Source organism: Narcine bancroftii, chromosome 6, assembly GCF_036971445.1.
Source record: "Narcine bancroftii isolate sNarBan1 chromosome 6, sNarBan1.hap1, whole genome shotgun sequence".
Lineage (NCBI taxonomy): Eukaryota > Metazoa > Chordata > Chondrichthyes > Torpediniformes > Narcinidae > Narcine > Narcine bancroftii.
Window position 1 is genome coordinate 227,513,560 of NC_091474.1, and position 21,569 is coordinate 227,535,128.

The 21,569-nt window shown below is 44.1% G+C and overlaps 17 non-coding genes and 18 pseudogenes across 17 annotated transcripts; all 35 read left to right on the forward strand.

Annotated features, from left to right (window-relative positions):
- Nucleotides 1–186: 186 nt before the first annotated feature.
- Nucleotides 187–305, forward strand: LOC138738217 (5S ribosomal RNA; annotated as a pseudogene).
- A 338-nt stretch (nucleotides 306–643) lies between these two features.
- Nucleotides 644–762, forward strand: LOC138737802 (5S ribosomal RNA). The gene has a single exon (XR_011341244.1). It is a non-coding gene; the product is annotated as a 5S ribosomal RNA (ribosomal RNA).
- A 645-nt stretch (nucleotides 763–1,407) lies between these two features.
- LOC138737993 (5S ribosomal RNA) lies at nucleotides 1,408–1,526 on the forward strand. Its single transcript, XR_011341423.1, has one exon. It is a non-coding gene; the product is annotated as a 5S ribosomal RNA (ribosomal RNA).
- A 641-nt stretch (nucleotides 1,527–2,167) lies between these two features.
- Nucleotides 2,168–2,286, forward strand: LOC138738100 (5S ribosomal RNA; annotated as a pseudogene).
- Nucleotides 2,287–2,620: 334 nt separating this feature from the next.
- On the forward strand, nucleotides 2,621–2,739 carry LOC138738166 (5S ribosomal RNA; annotated as a pseudogene).
- A 342-nt stretch (nucleotides 2,740–3,081) lies between these two features.
- Nucleotides 3,082–3,200, forward strand: LOC138738152 (5S ribosomal RNA; annotated as a pseudogene).
- A 335-nt stretch (nucleotides 3,201–3,535) lies between these two features.
- On the forward strand, nucleotides 3,536–3,654 carry LOC138737937 (5S ribosomal RNA). The gene has a single exon (XR_011341366.1). It is a non-coding gene; the product is annotated as a 5S ribosomal RNA (ribosomal RNA).
- Nucleotides 3,655–4,295: 641 nt separating this feature from the next.
- Nucleotides 4,296–4,414, forward strand: LOC138737878 (5S ribosomal RNA). Its single transcript, XR_011341308.1, has one exon. It is a non-coding gene; the product is annotated as a 5S ribosomal RNA (ribosomal RNA).
- A 339-nt stretch (nucleotides 4,415–4,753) lies between these two features.
- Nucleotides 4,754–4,872, forward strand: LOC138738189 (5S ribosomal RNA). The gene has a single exon (XR_011341491.1). It is a non-coding gene; the product is annotated as a 5S ribosomal RNA (ribosomal RNA).
- A 645-nt stretch (nucleotides 4,873–5,517) lies between these two features.
- On the forward strand, nucleotides 5,518–5,636 carry LOC138737938 (5S ribosomal RNA). The gene has a single exon (XR_011341367.1). It is a non-coding gene; the product is annotated as a 5S ribosomal RNA (ribosomal RNA).
- A 644-nt stretch (nucleotides 5,637–6,280) lies between these two features.
- LOC138738278 (5S ribosomal RNA) lies at nucleotides 6,281–6,399 on the forward strand (annotated as a pseudogene).
- A 360-nt stretch (nucleotides 6,400–6,759) lies between these two features.
- Nucleotides 6,760–6,877, forward strand: LOC138738311 (5S ribosomal RNA; annotated as a pseudogene).
- A 347-nt stretch (nucleotides 6,878–7,224) lies between these two features.
- Nucleotides 7,225–7,343, forward strand: LOC138738289 (5S ribosomal RNA; annotated as a pseudogene).
- An 859-nt stretch (nucleotides 7,344–8,202) lies between these two features.
- Nucleotides 8,203–8,321, forward strand: LOC138738218 (5S ribosomal RNA; annotated as a pseudogene).
- A 338-nt stretch (nucleotides 8,322–8,659) lies between these two features.
- LOC138737813 (5S ribosomal RNA) lies at nucleotides 8,660–8,778 on the forward strand. The gene has a single exon (XR_011341255.1). It is a non-coding gene; the product is annotated as a 5S ribosomal RNA (ribosomal RNA).
- A 645-nt stretch (nucleotides 8,779–9,423) lies between these two features.
- LOC138737940 (5S ribosomal RNA) lies at nucleotides 9,424–9,542 on the forward strand. Its single transcript, XR_011341369.1, has one exon. It is a non-coding gene; the product is annotated as a 5S ribosomal RNA (ribosomal RNA).
- A 639-nt stretch (nucleotides 9,543–10,181) lies between these two features.
- On the forward strand, nucleotides 10,182–10,300 carry LOC138738101 (5S ribosomal RNA; annotated as a pseudogene).
- A 330-nt stretch (nucleotides 10,301–10,630) lies between these two features.
- On the forward strand, nucleotides 10,631–10,749 carry LOC138738012 (5S ribosomal RNA). The gene has a single exon (XR_011341442.1). It is a non-coding gene; the product is annotated as a 5S ribosomal RNA (ribosomal RNA).
- Nucleotides 10,750–11,391: 642 nt separating this feature from the next.
- Nucleotides 11,392–11,510, forward strand: LOC138738103 (5S ribosomal RNA; annotated as a pseudogene).
- A 330-nt stretch (nucleotides 11,511–11,840) lies between these two features.
- LOC138738104 (5S ribosomal RNA) lies at nucleotides 11,841–11,959 on the forward strand (annotated as a pseudogene).
- Nucleotides 11,960–12,285: 326 nt separating this feature from the next.
- Nucleotides 12,286–12,404, forward strand: LOC138737882 (5S ribosomal RNA). The gene has a single exon (XR_011341312.1). It is a non-coding gene; the product is annotated as a 5S ribosomal RNA (ribosomal RNA).
- Nucleotides 12,405–13,046: 642 nt separating this feature from the next.
- On the forward strand, nucleotides 13,047–13,165 carry LOC138738105 (5S ribosomal RNA; annotated as a pseudogene).
- Nucleotides 13,166–13,495: 330 nt separating this feature from the next.
- Nucleotides 13,496–13,614, forward strand: LOC138737883 (5S ribosomal RNA). The gene has a single exon (XR_011341313.1). It is a non-coding gene; the product is annotated as a 5S ribosomal RNA (ribosomal RNA).
- Nucleotides 13,615–14,259: 645 nt separating this feature from the next.
- LOC138737941 (5S ribosomal RNA) lies at nucleotides 14,260–14,378 on the forward strand. The gene has a single exon (XR_011341371.1). It is a non-coding gene; the product is annotated as a 5S ribosomal RNA (ribosomal RNA).
- Nucleotides 14,379–15,028: 650 nt separating this feature from the next.
- Nucleotides 15,029–15,147, forward strand: LOC138738241 (5S ribosomal RNA; annotated as a pseudogene).
- A 340-nt stretch (nucleotides 15,148–15,487) lies between these two features.
- Nucleotides 15,488–15,606, forward strand: LOC138737864 (5S ribosomal RNA). Its single transcript, XR_011341294.1, has one exon. It is a non-coding gene; the product is annotated as a 5S ribosomal RNA (ribosomal RNA).
- Nucleotides 15,607–16,251: 645 nt separating this feature from the next.
- Nucleotides 16,252–16,370, forward strand: LOC138738008 (5S ribosomal RNA). Its single transcript, XR_011341438.1, has one exon. It is a non-coding gene; the product is annotated as a 5S ribosomal RNA (ribosomal RNA).
- A 650-nt stretch (nucleotides 16,371–17,020) lies between these two features.
- Nucleotides 17,021–17,139, forward strand: LOC138738194 (5S ribosomal RNA; annotated as a pseudogene).
- Nucleotides 17,140–17,478: 339 nt separating this feature from the next.
- LOC138738202 (5S ribosomal RNA) lies at nucleotides 17,479–17,597 on the forward strand. Its single transcript, XR_011341493.1, has one exon. It is a non-coding gene; the product is annotated as a 5S ribosomal RNA (ribosomal RNA).
- Nucleotides 17,598–18,239: 642 nt separating this feature from the next.
- On the forward strand, nucleotides 18,240–18,358 carry LOC138737894 (5S ribosomal RNA). Its single transcript, XR_011341323.1, has one exon. It is a non-coding gene; the product is annotated as a 5S ribosomal RNA (ribosomal RNA).
- Nucleotides 18,359–19,003: 645 nt separating this feature from the next.
- LOC138738242 (5S ribosomal RNA) lies at nucleotides 19,004–19,122 on the forward strand (annotated as a pseudogene).
- Nucleotides 19,123–19,482: 360 nt separating this feature from the next.
- On the forward strand, nucleotides 19,483–19,600 carry LOC138738312 (5S ribosomal RNA; annotated as a pseudogene).
- Nucleotides 19,601–19,947: 347 nt separating this feature from the next.
- Nucleotides 19,948–20,066, forward strand: LOC138738290 (5S ribosomal RNA; annotated as a pseudogene).
- Nucleotides 20,067–20,925: 859 nt separating this feature from the next.
- On the forward strand, nucleotides 20,926–21,044 carry LOC138738219 (5S ribosomal RNA; annotated as a pseudogene).
- Nucleotides 21,045–21,382: 338 nt separating this feature from the next.
- LOC138737824 (5S ribosomal RNA) lies at nucleotides 21,383–21,501 on the forward strand. The gene has a single exon (XR_011341262.1). It is a non-coding gene; the product is annotated as a 5S ribosomal RNA (ribosomal RNA).
- Nucleotides 21,502–21,569: the final 68 nt, after the last annotated feature.

The window sequence follows — 21,569 nt, forward strand, 5'->3', positions numbered from 1 at the left end:
TCTGTCTTTCACTCGCTCTCTCTCTCCATCGGTCGCTCTCTGCCTCACTTCTCTCTCTCCTCCTCTCGGATTGGCTCTATTGAAATGTTTTGCTTGTCTTATTTGTTGTATTGTTCCTGAGTGTGCAGTGGCATATGTGTGTGTGCTGGTGAGTTGGTTAAGGGGTGTCAGAAGCAGGCACCTGCTGCCTACGGCCGTACTAGACTGAAAACGCCCGATCTCGTCTGATCTCGGAAGCTTACCAGGCTCAGGCCTGGTCGGTACTTGGATGGGAGAGCGTCTGGGAAGACCAGGTGCCGTAGGTTTTTGGCTTTCAGCACCCACCCATTTTTCTTTCTTTCGATTTATCTATCTGTCTCACTTTCTTTCTTTCTTTCTCTTCCTTTCATTCATTCTCTTTCAGTCTTTGTCATTCTTTCACTCATACTCACTCACTCACTGTCGCTCTGTCACTCACTTCTCTATCTCTCTCTGTCTCTCTCTCTCTCGCTCTCTCGGTCGCTCTCTGCCTCACTTCTCTTTCTCTTCCTCTTGGATTGGCTCTATTGAAATGTTTTGCTTGTCTTATTTGTCCTGCGTGTGCAGTGGCACATGTGTGTGTGCTGGTGAATTGGTTAAGTGTTGTCAGAAGCAGACACCTGCCGCCTACGGCCATACTAGCCTGAAAACGCCCGATCTCGTCTGATCTCGGAAGCTAAGCACGCTCAGGCCTGGTCAGTACTTGGATGGGAGACCGCCTGGGAATACCAGGTGCCGTAGGCTTTTGCCTCTCACTACCAACCCATTTTTCTTCTATTCTGCTTCTCTCTCTCTCTCTTTCTCTATATCTTTTTTCTCTTTCTTTCTCTCTTCCTTTCATTCCATCATTCATTCTCCTTTAATTCTTCTCATTCTTTCACATTATGCCTCATTCTATTTCTCAACCTACTTTGATGCACTCTTGCTTTCTTTCTCTCACTCACTCTTTCTCTATTTTATATCTCTCATACTCTCTCTCTTTTCTTTCCTCTCTCTGTCACTCTCACTCTTTCTTTCTTTTATTCCTTCATTAATTCTTTCCCTTTTAATCCTTCTCATTCTTTAAGTAATCCTGCATCATTCTATCTCTTGCTTTGATCTACTTTCACACCCTCTTACTTTCTTCTCTCACTCACTTTTTCTCTATTTTCTATCTGTCACACTCTCTCTTTACTTTTATCTCTCTCAATCACTGTTGCTCTGTCTTTCTCTGTTTTTCACTCGCTCTCTCTCTCCCTCTGTCGCTCTCTGCTTCACTTCTCTCTCTCTAGGACTGTCTATATTGAAATGTTTTGCTTGTCTTATTTGTTGTATTGTTCCTGAGTGTGCAGTGGCATATGTGTGTGTGCTGGTGAGTTGGTTAAGGGGTGTCAGAAGCAGGCACCTGCCGCCTACGGCCATACTAGCCTGAAAATGCCCGATCTCGTCTGATCTCGGAAGCTAAGCACGCTCAGTCCTGGTCAGTACTTGGATGGGAGACCGCCTGGGAATACCAGGTGCCGTAGGCTTTTGCCTCTCACTACCAACCCATTTTTCTTCTATTCTGCTTCTCTCTCTCTCTCTTTCTCTATATCTTTTTTCTCTTTCTTTCTCTCTTCCTTTCATTCCATCATTCATTCTCCTTTAATCCTTCTCATTCTTTCACATTATGCCTCATTCTATTTCTCAACCTACTTTGATGCACTCTTGCTTTCTTCTCTCACTCACTCTTTCTCTATTTTATATCTCTCATACCCTCTCTCTTTTCTTTCCTCTCTCTGTCACTCTCACTCTTTCTTTCTTTTATTCCTTCATTAATACTTTCCCTTTTAATCCTTCTCATTCTTTAAGTAATCCTGCATCATTCTATCTCTTGCTTTGATCTACTTTCACACCCTCTTACTTTCTTCTCTCACTCACTTTTTCTCTATTTTCTATCTGTCACACTATCTCTTTACTTTTATCTCTCTCACTCACTGTTGCTCTGTCTCTCTCTGTCTTTCACTCGCTCTCTCTCTCCCTCGGTCGCTCTCTGCCTCACTTCTCTTTCTCTTCCTCTTGGATTGGATCTATTGAAATGTTTTGCTTGTCTTATTTGTCCTGCGTGTGCAGCGGCACATGTGTGTGTGCTGGTGAATTGGTTAAGTGTTGTCAGAAGTAGACACCTGCCGCCTACGGCCATACTAGCCTGAAAACGCCCGATCTCGTCTGATCTCGGAAGCTTACCAGGCTCAGGCCTGGTCAGTACTTGGATGGGAGAGCGCCTGGGAATACCATGTGCTGTAGGCTTTTGGCTTTCAGCACCCACCCATTTTTCTTTCTTTCGATTTATCTATCTGTCTCACTTTTTTCTTTCTTTCTCTTCCTTTCATTCATTCTCTTTCAGTCTTTGTCATTCTTTCACTCATACTCACTCACTCACTGTCGCTCTGTCACTCACTTCTCTATCTCTCTCTGTCTCTCTCTCTCGCTCCCTCGGTCGCTCTCTGCCTCACTTCTTTTTCTCTTCCTCTTGGATTGGCTCTATTGAAATGTTTTGCTTGTCTCATTTGTCCTGCGTGTGCAGCGGCCATGTGTGTGTTCTGGTGAATTGGTTAAGTGTTGTCAGAAGCAGACAGCTGCCGCCTACGGCCATACTAGCCTGAAAACGCCCGATCTCGTTTGATCTCGGAAGCTTACCAGGCTCAGGCCTGGTCGGTACTTGGATGGGAGAGCGCCTGGGAATACCAGGTGCCATAGGCTTTTGGCTTTCAGCACCCACCCATTTTTCTTTCTTTCGATTTATCTATCTGTCTCACTTTCTTTCTTTCTTTCTCTTCCTTTCATTCATTCTCTTTCAGTCTTTCTCATTCTTTCACTCATACTCACTCACTCACTGTCGCTCTGTCACTCACTTCTCTATCACTCTCTCTCTCTGTCTCTCTCTCTCGCTCCCTCGGTCGCTCTCTGCCTCACTTCTCTTTCTCTTCCTCTTGGATTGGATCTATTGAAATGTTTTGCTTGTCTTATTTGTCCTGCGTGTGCAGCGGCACATGTGTGTGTGCTGGTGAATTGGTTAAGTGTTGTCAGAAGCAGACACCTGCCGCCTATGGCCATACTAGCCTGAAAACGCCCGATCTCGTCTGATCTCGGAAGCTTACCAGGCTCAGGCCTGGTCGGTACTTGTATGGGAGAGCGCCTGGGAATACCAGGTGCCATAGGCTTTTGGCTTTCAGCACCCACCCATTTTTCTTTCTTTCGATTTATCTATCTGTCTCACTTTCTTTCTTTCTTTCTCTTCCTTTCATTCATTCTCTTTCAGTCTTTGTCATTCTTTCACTCATACTCACTCACTCACTGTCGCTCTGTCACTCACTTCTCTCTCTCTCTCTGTCTCTCTCTCTCGCTCCCTCGGTCGCTCTGTGCCTCACTTCTCTTTCTCTTCCTCTTGGATTGCCTCTATTGAAATGTTTTGCTTGTCTCATTTGTCCTGCGTGTGCAGCGGCCATGTGTGTGTGCTGGTGAATTGGTTAAGTGTTGTCAGAAGCAGACACCTGCCGCCTACGGCCATACTAGCCTGAAAACGCCCGATCTCGTCTGATCTCGGAAGCTAAGCACGCTCAGTCCTGGTCAGTACTTGGATGGGAGACCGCCTGGGAATACCAGGTGCCGTAGGCTTTTGCCTCTCACTACCAACCCATTTTTCTTCTATTCTGCTTCTCTCTCTCTCTCTTTCTCTATATCTTTTTTCTCTTTCTTTCTCTCTTCCTTTCATTCCATCATTCATTCTCCTTTAATCCTTCTCATTCTTTCACATTATGCCTCATTCTATTTCTCAACCTACTTTGATGCACTCTTGCTTTCTTCTCTCACTCACTCTTTCTCTATTTTATATCTCTCATACCCTCTCTCTTTTCTTTCCTCTCTCTGTCACTCTCACTCTTTCTTTCTTTTATTCCTTCATTAATACTTTCCCTTTTAATCCTTCTCATTCTTTAAGTAATCCTCCATCATTCTATCTCTTGCTTTGATCTACTTTCACACCCTCTTACTTTCTTCTCTCACTCACTTTTTCTCTATTTTCTATCTGTCACACTATCTCTTTACTTTTATCTCTCTCACTCACTGTTGCTCTGTCTCTCTCTGTCTTTCACTCGCTCTCTCTCTCCCTCGGTCGCTCTCTGCCTCACTTCTCTTTCTCTTCCTCTTGGATTGGATCTATTGAAATGTTTTGCTTGTCTTATTTGTCCTGCGTGTGCAGCGGCACATGTGTGTGTGCTGGTGAATTGGTTAAGTGTTGTCAGAAGTAGACACCTGCCGCCTACGGCCATACTAGCCTGAAAACGCCCGATCTCGTCTGATCTCGGAAGCTAAGCAGGCTCAGGCCTGGTCAGTACTTGGATGGGAGAGCGCCTGGGAATACCAGGTGCCGTAGGCTTTTGGCTTTCAGCACCCACCCATTTTTCTTTCTTTCGATTTATCTATCTGTCTCACTTTCTTTCTTTCTTTCTCTTCCTTTCATTCATTCTCTTTCAGTCTTTCTCATTCTTTCACTCATACTCACTCACTCACTGTCGCTCTGTCACTCACTTCTCTATCTCTCTCTCTCTGTCTCTCTCTCTCGCTCCCTCGGTCGCTCTCTGCCTCACTTCTCTTTCTCTTCCTCTTGGATTGGCTCTATTGAAATGTTTTGCTTGTCTCATTTGTCCTGCGTGTGCAGCGGCCATGTGTGTGTGCTGGTGAATTGGTTAAGTGTTGTCAGAAGCAGACACCTGCCGCCTACGGCCATACTAGCCTGAAAACGCCCGATCTCGTCTGATCTCGGAAGCTAAGCAGGCTCAGGCCTGGTCAGTACTTAGATGGGAGACCGCCTGGGAATACCAGGTGCCGTAGGCTTTTGCCTCTCACTACCAACCCATTTTTCTTCTATTCTGCTTCTCTCTCTCTCTCTTTCTCTATATCTTTTTTCTCTTTCTTTCTCTCTTCCTTTCATTCCATCATTCATTCTCCTTTAATTCTTCTCATTCTTTCACATTATGCCTCATTCTATTTCTCAACCTACTTTGATGCACTCTTGCTTTCTTTCTCTCACTCACTCTTTCTCTATTTTATATCTCTCATACTCTCTCTCTTTTCTTTCCAATCTCTGTCACTCTCACTCTTTCTTTCTTTTATTCCTTCATTAATTCTTTCCCTTTTAATCCTTCTCAATCTTTAAGTAATCCTGCATCATTCTATCTCTTGCTTTGATCTACTTTCACACTCTCTTACTTTCTTCTCTCACTCACTTTTTCTCTATTTTCTATCTGTCACACTCTCTCTTTACTTTTATCTCTCTCAATCACTGTTGCTCTGTCTCTCTCTGTTTTTCACTCACTCTCTCTCTCCCTCTGTCGCTCTCTGCTTCACTTCTCTCTCTCTAGGACTGTCTATATTGAAATGTTTTGCTTGTCTTATTTGTTGTATTGTTCCTGAGTGTGCAGTGGCATATGTGTGTGTGCTGGTGAGTTGGTTAAGGGGTGTCAGAAGCAGGCACCTGCCGCCTACGGCCATACTAGCCTGAAAACGCCCGATCTCGTCTGATCTCGGAAGCTAAGCACGCTCAGTCCTGGTCAGTACTTGGATGGGAGACCGCCTGGGAATACCAGGTGCCGTAGGCTTTTGCCTCTCACTACCAACCCATTTTTCTTCTATTCTGCTTCTCTCTCTCTCTCTTTCTCTATATCTTTTTTCTCTTTCTTTCTCTCTTCCTTTCATTCCATCATTCATTCTCCTTTAATCCTTCTCATTCTTTCACATTATGCCTCATTCTATTTCTCAACCTACTTTGATGCACTCTTGCTTTCTTCTCTCACTCACTCTTTCTCTATTTTATATCTCTCATACTCTCTCTCTTTTCTTTCCTCTCTCTGTCACTCTCACTCTTTCTTTCTTTTATTCCTTCATTAATACTTTCCCTTTTAATCCTTCTCATTCTTTAAGTAATCCTGCATCATTCTATCTCTTTCTTTAATCTACTTTCACACTCTCTTACTTTCTTGTCTCACTCACTTTTTCTCTATTTTCTATCTGTCACACTATCTCTTTACTTTTATCTCTCTCAATCACTGTTGCTCTGTCTTTCTCTGTTTTTCACTCGCTCTCTCTCTCCCTCTGTCGCTCTCTGCTTCACTTCTCTCTCTCTAGGACTGTCTATATTGAAATGTTTTGCTTGTCTTATTTGTTGTATTGTTCCTGAGTGTGCAGTGGCATATGTGTGTGTGCTGGTGAGTTGGTTAAGGGGTGTCAGAAGCAGGCACCTGCTGCCTACGGCCGTACTAGACTGAAAACGCCCGATCTCGTCTGATATCGGAAGCTTACCAGGCTCAGGCCTGGTCGGTACTTGGATGGGAGAGCGCCTGGGAATACCAGGTGCCATAGGCTTTTGGCTTTCAGCACCCACCCATTTTTCTTTCTTTCGATTTATCTATTTGTCTCACTTTCTTTCTTTCTTTCTTTCTCTTCCTTTCATTCCTCCATTCATTCATTCTCTTTCAGTCTTTCTCATTCTTTCACTCATACTCACTCACTCATTGTCGCTCTGTCACTCACTTCTCTATCTCTCTCTCTCTCTCTCTCTCTCTCTCTCGCTCCCTCTGTTGCTCTCTGCCTCACTTCTCATTCTCTTCCTCTTGGATTGGCTCTATTGAAATGTTTTGCTTGTCTTATTAGTCCTGAGTGTGCAGCGGCACATGTGTGTGTGCTTGTGAATTGGTTAAGTGTTGTTGGAAGCAGGCACCTGCTGCCTACGGCTGGACTAGACTGAAAACGCCCGATCTCGTATGATCTCGGAAGCTAAGCAGGCTCAGGCCTGGTCAGTAATGGATGGGAGAGCGCCTGGGAATACCATGTGCCGTAGGCTTTTGGCTTTCAGCACCCACCCATTTTCCTTTCTTTCGATTTATCTATCTGTCTCACTTCCTTTCTTTCTTTCTCTTCCATTCATTCTCTTTCAGTCTTTCTCATTCTTTCACTCATACTCACTCACTCACTGTCGCTCTGTCACTCACTTCTCTATCTCTCTCTCTCTCTGTCTCTCTCTCTCGCTCCCTCGGTCGCTCTCTGCCTCACTTCTCTTTCTCTTCCTCTTGGATTGGCTCTATTGAAATGTTTTGCTTGTCTTATTTGTTGTATTGTTCCTGACTGTGCAGTGGCATATGTGTGTGTGCTGGTGAATTGGTTAAGTGTTGTCAGAAGCAGCCACCTGCTGCCTACAGCTGTACTAGACTGAAAACGCCTGATCTCGTCTGATCTCGGAAGCTTACCAGGCTCAGGCCTGGTCAGTACTTGGATGGGAGAGCGCCTGGGAATACCATGTGCCGTAGGCTTTTGGCTTTCACCACCCACCTATTTTTCTTTCTTTCGATTTATCTATCTGTCTCACTTTCTTTCTTTCTTTCTTTCTCTTCCTTTCATTCATTCTCTTTCAGTCTTTCTCATTCTTTCACTCATTCTCACTCACTCACTGTCGCTCTGTCACTCACTTCTCTATCTCTCTGTCAATCGCTCTCTCTCTCTCTGTCTCTCTCTCTCACTCCCTCGGTCGCTCTCTGCCTCACTTCTCTTTCTCTTCCTCTTGGATTGGCTCTATTGAAATGTTTTGCTTGTCTTATTTGTCCTGAGTGTGCAGCGGTACATGTGTGTGTGCTTGTGAATTGGTTAAGTGTTGTTGGAAGCAGGCACCTGCTGCCTAAGGCCGGACTAGTGATATGTATGTGGGTAAAGACAAAAATAGACTGAGGGATGAAGACGGGTAAGGAGGGTAAAAACGACCACAATTGATATGTATGCGTTAAAAGAGGTATAAGAGTGAATAGAGACAATGGGCATATGTGAAAGTATTCTTCTCATTCTTCAAGTAATCCTGCATCATTCTATCTCTTTCTTTTATCTACTTTTACACTCTCTTACTTTCTTCTCTCACTCACTTTTGCTCTATTTTCTATCTGTCACACTCTCTCTTTACTTTTCTCTCTCTCACTCACTGTTGCTCTGTCTCTCTCTGTCTTTCACTCGCTCTCTCTCTCCATCGGTCGCTCTCTGCCTCACTTCTCTCTCTCCTCCTCTCGGATTGGCTCTATTGAAATGTTTTGCTTGTCTTATTTGTTGTATTGTTCCTGAGTGTGCAGTGGCATATGTGTGTGTGCTGGTGAGTTGGTTAAGGGGTGTCAGAAGCAGGCACCTGCTGCCTACGGCCGTACTAGACTGAAAACGCCCGATCTCGTCTGATCTCGGAAGCTTACCAGGCTCAGGCCTGGTCGGTACTTGGATGGGAGAGCGTCTGGGAAGACCAGGTGCCGTAGGTTTTTGGCTTTCAGCACCCACCCATTTTTCTTTCTTTCGATTTATCTATCTGTCTCACTTTCTTTCTTTCTTTCTCTTCCTTTCATTCATTCTCTTTCAGTCTTTGTCATTCTTTCACTCATACTCACTCACTCACTGTCGCTCTGTCACTCACTTCTCTATCTCTCTCTGTCTCTCTCTCTCTCGCTCTCTCGGTCGCTCTCTGCCTCACTTCTCTTTCTCTTCCTCTTGGATTGGCTCTATTGAAATGTTTTGCTTGTCTTATTTGTCCTGCGTGTGCAGTGGCACATGTGTGTGTGCTGGTGAATTGGTTAAGTGTTGTCAGAAGCAGACACCTGCCGCCTACGGCCATACTAGCCTGAAAACGCCCGATCTCGTCTGATCTCGGAAGCTAAGCACGCTCAGGCCTGGTCAGTACTTGGATGGGAGACCGCCTGGGAATACCAGGTGCCGTAGGCTTTTGCCTCTCACTACCAACCCATTTTTCTTCTATTCTGCTTCTCTCTCTCTCTCTTTCTCTATATCTTTTTTCTCTTTCTTTCTCTCTTCCTTTCATTCCATCATTCATTCTCCTTTAATTCTTCTCATTCTTTCACATTATGCCTCATTCTATTTCTCAACCTACTTTGATGCACTCTTGCTTTCTTTCTCTCACTCACTCTTTCTCTATTTTATATCTCTCATACTCTCTCTCTTTTCTTTCCTCTCTCTGTCACTCTCACTCTTTCTTTCTTTTATTCCTTCATTAATTCTTTCCCTTTTAATCCTTCTCATTCTTTAAGTAATCCTGCATCATTCTATCTCTTGCTTTGATCTACTTTCACACCCTCTTACTTTCTTCTCTCACTCACTTTTTCTCTATTTTCTATCTGTCACACTCTCTCTTTACTTTTATCTCTCTCAATCACTGTTGCTCTGTCTTTCTCTGTTTTTCACTCGCTCTCTCTCTCCCTCTGTCGCTCTCTGCTTCACTTCTCTATCTCTAGGACTGTCTATATTGAAATGTTTTGCTTGTCTTATTTGTTGTATTGTTCCTGAGTGTGCAGTGGCATATGTGTGTGTGCTGGTGAGTTGGTTAAGGGGTGTCAGAAGCAGGCACCTGCCGCCTACGGCCATACTAGCCTGAAAACGCCCGATCTCGTCTGATCTCGGAAGCTAAGCACGCTCAGTCCTGGTCAGTACTTGGATGGGAGACCGCCTGGGAATACCAGGTGCCGTAGGCTTTTGCCTCTCACTACCAACCCATTTTTCTTCTATTCTGCTTCTCTCTCTCTCTCTTTCTCTATCTTTTTTCTCTTTCTTTCTCTCTTCCTTTCATTCCATCATTCATTCTCCTTTAATCCTTCTCATTCTTTCACATTATGCCTCATTCTATTTCTCAACCTACTTTGATGCACTCTTGCTTTCTTCTCTCACTCACTCTTTCTCTATTTTATATCTCTCATACTCTCTCTCTTTTCTTTCCTCTCTCTGTCACTCTCACTCTTTCTTTCTTTTATTCCTTCATTAATACTTTCCCTTTTAATCCTTCTCATTCTTTAAGTAATCCTGCATCATTCTATCTCTTTCTTTAATCTACTTTCACACTCTCTTACTTTCTTGTCTCACTCACTTTTGCTCTATTTTCTATCTGTCACACTCTCTCTTTACTTTTCTCTCTCTCACTCACTGTTGCTCTGTCTCTCTCTGTCTTTCACTCGCTCTCTCTCTCCCTCGGTCGCTCTCTGCCTCACTTCTCTTTCTCTTCCTCTTGGATTGGATCTATTGAAATGTTTTGCTTGTCTTATTTGTCCTGCGTGTGCAGCGGCACATGTGTGTGTGCTGGTGAATTGGTTAAGTGTTGTCGGAAGTAGACACCTGCCGCCTACGGCCATACTAGCCTGAAAACGCCCGATCTCGTCTGATCTCGGAAGCTTACCAGGCTCAGGCCTGGTCAGTACTTGGATGGGAGAGCGCCTGGGAATACCATGTGCTGTAGGCTTTTGGCTTTCAGCACCCACCCATTTTTCTTTCTTTCGATTTATCTATCTGTCTCACTTTCTTTCTTTCTTTCTCTTCCTTTCATTCATTCTCTTTCTGTCTTTGTCATTCTTTCACTCATACTCACTCACTCACTGTCGCTCTGTCACTCACTTCTCTATCTCTCTCTGTCTCTCTCTCTCTCGGTCGCTCTCTGCCTCACTTCTCTTTCTCTTCCTCTTGGATTGGCTCTATTGAAATGTTTTGCTTGTCTTATTTGTCCTGCGTGTGCAGTGGCACATGTGTGTGTGCTGGTGAATTGGTTAAGTGTTGTCAGAAGCAGACATCTGCTGCCTCCGGTCATACAAGCCTGAAAACGCCCGATCTCGTCTGATCTCGGAAGCTAAGCAGGCTCAGGCCTGGTCAGTACTTGGATGGGAGACCGCCTGGGAATACCAGGTGCCGTAGGCTTTTGCCTCTCACTACCAACCCATTTTTCTTCTATTCTGCTTCTCTCTCTCTCTCTTTCTCTATATCTTTTTTCTCTTTCTTTCTCTCTTCCTTTCATTCCATCATTCATTCTCCTTTAATTCTTCTCATTCTTTCACATTATGCCTCATTCTATTTCTCAACCTACTTTGATGCACTCTTGCTTTCTTTCTCTCACTCACTCTTTCTCTATTTTATATCTCTCATACTCTCTCTCTTTTCTTTCCAATCTCTGTCACTCTCACTCTTTCTTTCTTTTATTCCTTCATTAATTCTTTCCCTTTTAATCCTTCTAATTCTTTAAGTAATCCTGCATCATTCTATCTCTTGCTTTGATCTACTTTCACACCCTCTTACTTTCTTCTCTCACTCACTTTTTCTCTATTTTCTATCTGTCACACTATCTCTTTACTTTTATCTCTCTCACTCACTGTTGCTCTGTCTCTCTCTGTCTTTCACTCGCTCTCTCTCTCCCTCGGTCGCTCTCTGCCTCACTTCTCTTTCTCTTCCTCTTGGATTGGATCTATTGAAATGTTTTGCTTGTCTTATTTGTCCTGCGTGTGCAGCGGCACATGTGTGTGTGCTGGTGAATTGGTTAAGTGTTGTCAGAAGTAGACACCTGCCGCCTACGGCCATACTAGCCTGAAAACGCCCGATCTCGTCTGATCTCGGAAGCTTACCAGGCTCAGGCCTGGTCAGTACTTGGATGGGAGAGCGCCTGGGAATACCATGTGCTGTAGGCTTTTGGCTTTCAGCACCCACCCATTTTTCTTTCTTTCGATTTATCTATCTGTCTCACTTTCTTTCTTTCTTTCTCTTCCTTTCATTCATTCTCTTTCTGTCTTTGTCATTCTTTCACTCATACTCACTCACTCACTGTCGCTCTGTCACTCACTTCTCTATCTCTCTCTGTCTCTCTCTCTCTCGGTCGCTCTCTGCCTCACTTCTCTTTCTCTTCCTCTTGGATTGGATCTATTGAAATGTTTTGCTTGTCTTATTTGTCCTGCGTGTGCAGCGGCACATGTGTGTGTGCTGGTGAATTGGTTAAATGTTGTCAGAAGTAGACACCTGCCGCCTACGGCCATACTAGCCTGAAAACGCCCGATCTCGTCTGATCTCGGAAGCTTACCAGGCTCAGGCCTGGTCAGTACTTGGATGGGAGAGCGCCTGGGAATACCATGTGCTGTAGGCTTTTGGCTTTCAGCACCCACCCATTTTTCTTTCTTTCGATTTATCTATCTGTCTCACTTTCTTTCTTTCTCTTCCTTTCATTCATTCTCTTTCTGTCTTTGTCATTCTTTCACTCATACTCACTCACTCACTGTCGCTCTGTCACTCACTTCTCTATCTCTCTCTGTCTCTCTCTCTCTCGGTCGCTCTCTGCCTCACTTCTCTTTCTCTTCCTCTTGGATTGGCTCTATTGAAATGTTTTGCTTGTCTTATTTGTCCTGCGTGTGCAGTGAAACATGTGTGTGTGCTGGTGAATTGGTTAAGTGTTGTCAGAAGCAGACATCTGCTGCCTACGGCCATACTAGCCTGAAAACGCCCGATCTCGTCTGATCTCGGAAGCTAAGCAGGCTCAGGCCTGGTCAGTACTTGGATGGGAGACCGCCTGGGAATACCAGGTGCCGTAGGCTTTTGCCTCTCACTACCAACCCATTTTTCTTCTATTCTGCTTCTCTCTCTCTCTCTTTCTCTATATCTTTTTTCTCTTTCTTTCTCTCTTCCTTTCATTCCATCATTCATTCTCCTTTAATTCTTCTCATTCTTTCACATTATGCCTCATTCTATTTCTCAACCTACTTTGATGCACTCTTGCTTTCTTTCTCTCACTCACTCTTTCTCTATTTTATATCTCTCATACTCTCTCTCTTTTCTTTCCAATCTCTGTCACTCTCACTCTTTCTTTCTTTTATTCCTTCATTAATTCTTTCCCTTTTAATCCTTCTAATTCTTTAAGTAATCCTGCATCATTCTATCTCTTGCTTTGATCTACTTTCACACCCTCTTACTTTCTTCTCTCACTCACTTTTTCTCTATTTTCTATCTGTCACACTATCTCTTTACTTTTATCTCTCTCACTCACTGTTGCTCTGTCTCTCTCTGTCTTTCACTCGCTCTCTCTCTCCCTCGGTCGCTCTCTGCCTCACTTCTCTTTCTCTTCCTCTTGGATTGGATCTATTGAAATGTTTTGCTTGTCTTATTTGTCCTGCGTGTGCAGAGGCACATGTGTGTGTGCTGGTGAATTGGTTAAGTGTTGTCGGAAGTAGACACCTGCCGCCTACGGCCATACTAGCCTGAAAACGCCCGATCTCGTCTGATCTCGGAAGCTTACCAGGCTCAGGCCTGGTCAGTACTTGGATGGGAGAGCGCCTGGGAATACCATGTGCTGTAGGCTTTTGGCTTTCAGCACCCACCCATTTTTCTTTCTTTCGATTTATCTATCTGTCTCACTTTCTTTCTTTCTTTCTCTTCCTTTCATTCATTCTCTTTCTGTCTTTGTCATTCTTTCACTCATACTCACTCACTCACTGTCGCTCTGTCACTCACTTCTCTATCTCTCTCTGTCTCTCTCTCTCTCGGTCGCTCTCTGCCTCACTTCTCTTTCTCTTCCTCTTGGATTGGCTCTATTGAAATGTTTTGCTTGTCTTATTTGTCCTGCGTGTGCAGTGGCACATGTGTGTGTGCTGGTGAATTGGTTAAGTGTTGTCAGAAGCAGACACCTGCTGCCTTCGGCCATACTAGCCTGAAAACGCCCGATCTCGTCTGATCTCGGAAGCTAAGCAGGCTCAGTCCTGGTCAGTACTTGGATGGGAGACCGCCTGGGAATACCAGGTGCCGTAGGCTTTTGCCTCTCACTACCAACCCATTTTTCTTCTATTCTGCTTCTCTCTCTCTCTCTTTCTCTATATCTTTTTTCTCTTTCTTTCTCTCTTCCTTTCATTCCATCATTCATTCTCCTTTAATTCTTCTCATTCTTTCACATTATGCCTCATTCTATTTCTCAACCTACTTTGATGCACTCTTGCTTTCTTTCTCTCACTCACTCTTTCTCTATTTTATATCTCTCATACTCTCTCTCTTTTCTTTCCAATCTCTGTCACTCTCACTCTTTCTTTCTTTTATTCCTTCATTAATTCTTTCCCTTTTAATCCTTCTCAATCTTTAAGTAATCCTGCATCATTCTATCTCTTGCTTTGATCTACTTTCACACTCTCTTACTTTCTTCTCTCACTCACTTTTTCTCTATTTTCTATCTGTCACACTCTCTCTTTACTTTTATCTCTCTCAATCACTGTTGCTCTGTCTCTCTCTGTTTTTCACTCACTCTCTCTCTCCCTCTGTCGCTCTCTGCTTCACTTCTCTCTCTCTAGGACTGTCTATATTGAAATGTTTTGCTTGTCTTATTTGTTGTATTGTTACTGAGTGTGCAGTGGCATATGTGTGTGTGCTGGTGAGTTGGTTAAGGGGTGTCAGAAGCAGGCACCTGCCGCCTACGGCCATACTAGCCTGAAAACGCCCGATCTCGTCTGATCTCGGAAGCTAAGCACGCTCAGTCCTGGTCAGTACTTGGATGGGAGACCGCCTGGGAATACCAGGTGCCGTAGGCTTTTGCCTCTCACTACCAACCCATTTTTCTTCTATTCTGCTTCTCTCTCTCTCTCTTTCTCTATATCTTTTTTCTCTTTCTTTCTCTCTTCCTTTCATTCCATCATTCATTCTCCTTTAATCCTTCTCATTCTTTCACATTATGCCTCATTCTATTTCTCAACCTACTTTGATGCACTCTTGCTTTCTTCTCTCACTCACTCTTTCTCTATTTTATATCTCTCATACTCTCTCTCTTTTCTTTCCTCTCTCTGTCACTCTCACTCTTTCTTTCTTTTATTCCTTCATTAATACTTTCCCTTTTAATCCTTCTCATTCTTTAAGTAATCCTGCATCATTCTATCTCTTTCTTTAATCTACTTTCACACTCTCTAACTTTCTTGTCTCACTCACTTTTGCTCTATTTTCTATCTGTCACACTATCTCTTTACTTTTCTCTCTCTCACTCACTGTTGCTCTGTCTCTCTCTGTCTTTCACTCGCTCTCTCTCTCCCTCGGTCGCTCTCTGCCTCACTTCTCTCTCTCCTCCTCTCGGATTGGCTCTATTGAAATGTTTTGCTTGTCTTATTTGTTGTATTGTTCCTGAGTGTGCAGTGGCATATGTGTGTGTGCTGGTGAGTTGGTTAAGGGGTGTCAGAAGCAGGCACCTGCTGCCTACGGCCGTACTAGACTGAAAACGCCCGATCTCGTCTGATCTCGGAAGCTTACCAGGCTCAGGCCTGGTCGGTACTTGGATGGGAGAGCGCCTGGGAATACCAGGTGCCATAGGCTTTTGGCTTTCAGCACCCACCCATTTTTCTTTCTTTCGATTTATCTATCTGTCTCACTTTCTTTCTTTCTTTCTCTTCCTTTCATTCATTCTCTTTCAGTCTTTCTCATTCTTTCACTCATACTCACTCACTCACTGTCGCTCTGTCACTCACTTCTCTATCTCTCTCTCTCTGTGTCTCTCTCTCGCTCCCTCGGTCGCTCTCTGCCTCACTTCTCTTTCTCTTCCTCTTGGATTGGCTCTATTGAAATGTTTTGCTTGTCTCATTTCTCCTGCGTGTGCAGCGGCACATGTGTGTGTGCTGGTGAATTGGTTAAGTGTTGTCAGAAGCAGACACCTGCTGCCTACGGCCATACTAGCCTGAAAACGCCCGATCTCGTCTGATCTCGGAAGCTAAGCATGCTCAGGCCTGGTCAGTACTTGGATGGGAGACCGCCTGGGAATACCAGGTGCCGTAGGCTTTTGCCTCTCACTACCAACCCATTTTTCTTCTATTCTGCTTCTCTCTCTCTCTCTTTCTCTATATCTTTTTTCTCTTTCTTTCTCTCTTCCTTTCATTCCATCATTCATTCTCCTTTAATTCTTCTCATTCTTTCACATTATGCCTCATTCTATTTCTCAACCTACTTTGATGCACTCTTGCTTTCTTTCTCTCACTCACTCTTTCTCTATTTTATATCTCTCATACTCTCTCTCTTTTCTTTCCAATCTCTGTCACTCTCACTCTTTCTTTCTTTTATTCCTTCATTAATTCTTTCCCTTTTAATCCTTCTCAATCTTTAAGTAATCCTGCATCATTCTATCTCTTGCTTTGATCTACTTTCACACTCTCTTACTTTCTTCTCTCACTCACTTTTTCTCTATTTTCTATCTGTCACACTCTCTCTTTACTTTTATCTCTCTCAATCACTGTTGCTCTGTCTCTCTCTGTTTTTCACTCACTCTCTCTCTCCCTCTGTCGCTCTCTGCTTCACTTCTCTCTCTCTAGGACTGTCTATATTGAAATGTTTTGATTGTCTTATTTGTTGTATTGTTCCTGAGTGTGCAGTGGCATATGTGTGTGTGCTGGTGAGTTGGTTAAGGGGTGTCAGAAGCAGGCACCTGCCGCCTACGGCAATACTAGCCTGAAAACGCCCGATCTCGTCTGATCTCGGAAGCTAAGCACGCTCAGTCCTGGTCAGTACTTGGATGGGAGACCGCCTGGGAATACCAGGTGCCGTAGGCTTTTGCCTCTCACTACCAACCCATTTTTCTTCTATTCTGCTTCTCTCTCTCTCTCTTTCTCTATATCTTTTTTCTCTTTCTTTCTCTCTTCCTTTCATTCCATCATTCATTCTCCTTTAATCCTTCTCATTCTTTCACATTATGCCTCATTCTATTTCTCAACCTACTTTGATGCACTCTTGCTTTCTTCTCTCACTCACTCTTTCTCTATTTTATATCTCTCATACCCTCTCTCTTTTCTTTCCTCTCTCTGTCACTCTCACTCTTTCTTTCTTTTATTCCTTCATTAATACTTTCCCTTTTAATCCTTCTCATTCTTTAAGTAATCCTGCATCATTCTATCTCTTTCTTTAATCTACTTTCACACTCTCTTACTTTCTTGTCTCACTCACTTTTGCTCTATTTTCTATCTGTCACACTCTCTCTTTGCTTTTCTCTCTCTCACTCACTGTTGCTCTGTCTCTCTCTGTCTTTCACTCGCTCTCTCTCTCCCTCGGTCGCTCTCTGCCTCACTTCTCTCTCTCCTCCTCTCGGATTGGCTCTATTGAAATATTTTGCTTGTCTTATTTGTTGTATTGTTCCTGAGTGTGCAGTGGCATATGTGTGTGTGCTGGTGAGTTGGTTAAGGGGTGTCAGAAGCAGGCACCTGCTGCCTACGGCCGTACTAGACTGAAAACGCCCGATCTCGTCTGATCTCGGAAGCTTACCAGGCTCAGGCCTGGTCGGTACTTGGATGGGAGAGCGCCTGGGAATACCAGGTGCCGTAGGCTTTTGGCTTTCAGCACCCACCCATTTTTCTTTCTTTCGATTTATCTATCTGTCTCACTTTCTTTCTTTCTTTCTCTTCCTTTCATTCATTCTCTTTCAGTCTTTCTCATTCTTTCACTCATACTCACTCACTCACTGTCGCTCTGTCACTCACTTCTCTATCTCTCTCTCTCTGTGTCTCTCTCTCGCTCCCTCGGTCGCTCTCTGCCTCACTTCTCTTTCTCTTCCTCTTGGATTGGCTCTATTGAAATGTTTTGCTTGTCTCATTTGTCCTGCGTGTGCAGCGGCCATGTGTGTGTGCTGGTGAATTGGTTAAGTGTTGTCAGAAGCAGACACCTGCCGCCTACGGCCATACTAGCCTGAAAACGCCCGATCTCGTCTGATCTCGGAAGCTAAGCAGGCTCAGGCCTGGTCAGTACTTAGATGGGAGACCGCCTGGGAATACCAGGTGCCGTAGGCTTTTGCCTCTCACTACCAACCCATTTTTCTTCTATTCTGCTTCTCTCTCTCTCTCTTTCTCTATATCTTTTTTCTCTTTCTTTCTCTCTTCCTTTCATTCCATCATTCATTCTCCTTTAATTCTTCTCATTCTTTCACATTATGCCTCATTCTATTTCTCAACCTACTTTGATGCACTCTTGCTTTCTTTCTCTCACTCACTCTTTCTCTATTTTATATCTCTCATACTCTCTCTCTTTTCTTTCCAATCTCTGTCACTCTCACTCTTTCTTTCTTTTATTCCTTCATTAATTCTTTCCCTTTTAATCCTTCTCATTCTTTAAGTAATCCTGCATCATTCTATCTCTTGCTTTGATCTACTTTCACACCCTCTTACTTTCTTCTCTCACTCACTTTTTCTCTATTTTCTATCTGTCACACTATCTCTTTACTTTTATCTCTCTCACTCACTGTTGCTCTGTCTCTCTCTGTCTTTCACTCGCTCTCTCTCTCCCTCGGTCGCTCTCTGCCTCACTTCTCTTTCTCTTCCTCTTGGATTGGATCTATTGAAATGTTTTGCTTGTCTTATTTGTCCTGCGTGTGCAGCGGCACATGTGTGTGTGCTGGTGAATTGGTTAAGTGTTGTCAGAAGTAGACACCTGCCGCCTACGGCCATACTAGCCTGAAAACGCCCGATCTCGTCTGATCTCGGAAGCTAAGCAGGCTCAGGCCTGGTCAGTACTTGGATGGGAGACCGCCTGGGAATACCAGGTGCCGTAGGCTTTTGCCTCTCACTACCAACCCATTTTTCTTCTATTCTGCTTCTCTCTCTCTCTCTTTCTCTATATCTTTTTTCTCTTTCTTTCTCTCTTCCTTTCATTCCATCATTCATTCTCCTTTAATTCTTCTCATTCTTTCACATTATGCCTCATTCTATTTCTCAACCTACTTTGATGCACTCTTGCTTTCTTTCTCTCACTCACTCTTTCTCTATTTTATATCTCTCATACTCTCTCTCTTTTCTTTCCTCTCTCTGTCACTCTCACTCTTTCTTTCTTTTATTCCTTCCTTAATTCTTTCCCTTTTAATCCTTCTCATTCTTTAAGTAATCCTGCATCATTCTATCTCTTGCTTTGATCTACTTTCACACCCTCTTACTTTCTTCTCTCACTCACTTTTTCTCTATTTTCTATCTGTCACACTCTCTCTTTACTTTTATCTCTCTCAATCACTGTTGCTCTGTCTTTCTCTGTTTTTCACTCGCTCTCTCTCTCCCTCTGTCGCTCTCTGCTTCACTTCTCTCTCTCTAGGACTGTCTATATTGAAATGTTTTGCTTGTCTTATTTGTTGTATTGTTCCTGAGTGTGCAGTGGCATATGTGTGTGTGCTGGTGAGTTGGTTAAGGGGTGTCAGAAGCAGGCACCTGCTGCCTACGGCCGTACTAGACTGAAAACGCCCGATCTCGTCTGATCTCGGAAGCTTACCAGGCTCAGGCCTGGTCGGTACTTGGATGGGAGAGCGCCTGGGAATACCAGGTGCCATAGGCTTTTGGCTTTCAGCACCCACCCATTTTTCTTTCTTTCGATTTATCTATTTGTCTCACTTTCTTTCTTTCTTTCTTTCTCTTCCTTTCATTCCTCCATTCATTCATTCTCTTTCAGTCTTTCTCATTCTTTCACTCATACTCACTCACTCATTGTCGCTCTGTCACTCACTTCTCTATCTCTCTCTCTCTCTCTCTCTCTCTCTCTCGCTCCCTCTGTTGCTCTCTGCCTCACTTCTCATTCTCTTCCTCTTGGATTGGCTCTATTGAAATGTTTTGCTTGTCTTATTAGTCCTGAGTGTGCAGCGGCACATGTGTGTGTGCTTGTGAATTGGTTAAGTGTTGTTGGAAGCAGGCACCTGCTGCCTACGGCTGGACTAGACTGAAAACGCCCGATCTCGTATGATCTCGGAAGCTAAGCAGGCTCAGGCCTGGTCAGTAATGGATGGGAGAGCGCCTGGGAATACCATGTGCCGTAGGCTTTTGGCTTTCAGCACCCACCCATTTTCCTTTCTTTCGATTTATCTATCTGTCTCACTTCCTTTCTTTCTTTCTCTTCCATTCATTCTCTTTCAGTCTTTCTCATTCTTTCACTCATACTCACTCACTCACTGTCGCTCTGTCACTCACTTCTCTATCTCTCTCTCTCTCTGTCTCTCTCTCTCGCTCCCTCGGTCGCTCTCTGCCTCACTTCTCTTTCTCTTCCTCTTGGATTGGCTCTATTGAAATGTTTTGCTTGTCTTATTTGTTGTATTGTTCCTGAGTGTGCAGTGGCATATGTGTGTGTGCTGGTGAATTGGTTAAGTGTTGTCAGAAGCAGCCACCTGCTGCCTACAGCTGTACTAGACTGAAAACGCCTGATCTCGTCTGATCTCGGAAGCTTACCAGGCTCAGGCCTGGTCAGTACTTGGATGGGAGAGCGCCTGGGAATACCATGTGCCGTAGGCTTTTGGCTTTCACCACCCACCTATTTTTCTTTCTTTCGATTTATCTATCTGTCTCACTTTCTTTCTTTCTTTCTTTCTCTTCCTTTCATTCATTCTCTTTCAGTCTTTCTCATTCTTTCACTCATTCTCACTCACTCACTGTCGCTCTGTCACTCACTTCTCTATCTCTCTGTCAATCGCTCTCTCTCTCTCTGTCTCTCTCTCTCACTCCCTCGGTCGCTCTCTGCCTCACTTCTCTTTCTCTTCCTCTTGGATTGGCTCTATTGAAATGTTTTGCTTGTCTTATTTGTCCTGAGTGTGCAGCGGTACATGTGTGTGTGCTTGTGAATTGGTTAAGTGTTGTTGGAAGCAGGCACCTGCTGCCTAAGGCCGGACTAGTGATATGTATGTGGGTAAAGACAAAAATAGACTGAGGGATGAAGACGGGTAAGGAGGGTAAAAACGACCACAATTGATATGTATGCGGGAAAAGAGGTATAAGAGTGAATAGAGACAATGGGCATATGTGAAAGTATTCTTCTCATTCTTCAAGTAATCCTGCATCATTCTATCTCTTTCTTTTATCTACTTTTACACTCTCTTACTTTCTTCTCTCACTCACTTTTGCTCTATTTTCTATCTGTCACACTCTCTCTTTACTTTTCTCTCTCTCACTCACTGTTGCTCTGTCTCTCTCTGTCTTTCACTCGCTCTCTCTCTCCATCGGTCGCTCTCTGCCTCACTTCTCTCTCTCCTCCTCTCGGATTGGCTCTATTGAAATGTTTTGCTTGTCTTATTTGTTGTATTGTTCCTGAGTGTGCAGTGGCATATGTGTGTGTGCTGGTGAGTTGGTTAAGGGGTGTCAGAAGCAGGCACCTGCTGCCTACGGCCGTACTAGACTGAAAACGCCCGATCTCGTCTGATCTCGGAAGCTTACCAGGCTCAGGCCTGGTCGGTACTTGGATGGGAGAGCGTCTGGGAAGACCAGGTGCCGTAGGTTTTTGGCTTTCAGCACCCACCCATTTTTCTTTCTTTCGATTTATCTATCTGTCTCACTTTCTTTCTTTCTTTCTCTTCCTTTCATTCATTCTCTTTCAGTCTTTGTCATTCTTTCACTCATACTCACTCACTCACTGTCGCTCTGTCACTCACTTCTCTATCTCTCTCTGTCTCTCTCTCTCTCGCTCTCTCGGTCGCTCTCTGCCTCACTTCTCTTTCTCTTCCTCTTGGATTGGCTCTATTGAAATGTTTTGCTTGTCTTATTTGTCCTGCGTGTGCAGTGGCACATGTGTGTGTGCTGGTGAATTGGTTAAGTGTTGTCAGAAGCAGACACCTGCCGCCTACGGCCATACTAGCCTGAAAACGCCCGATCTCGTCTGATCTCGGAAGCTAAGCACGCTCAGGCCTGGTCAGTACTTGGATGGGAGACCGCCTGGGAATACCAGGTGCCGTAGGCTTTTGCCTCTCACTACCAACCCATTTTTCTTCTATTCTGCTTCTCTCTCTCTCTCTTTCTCTATATCTT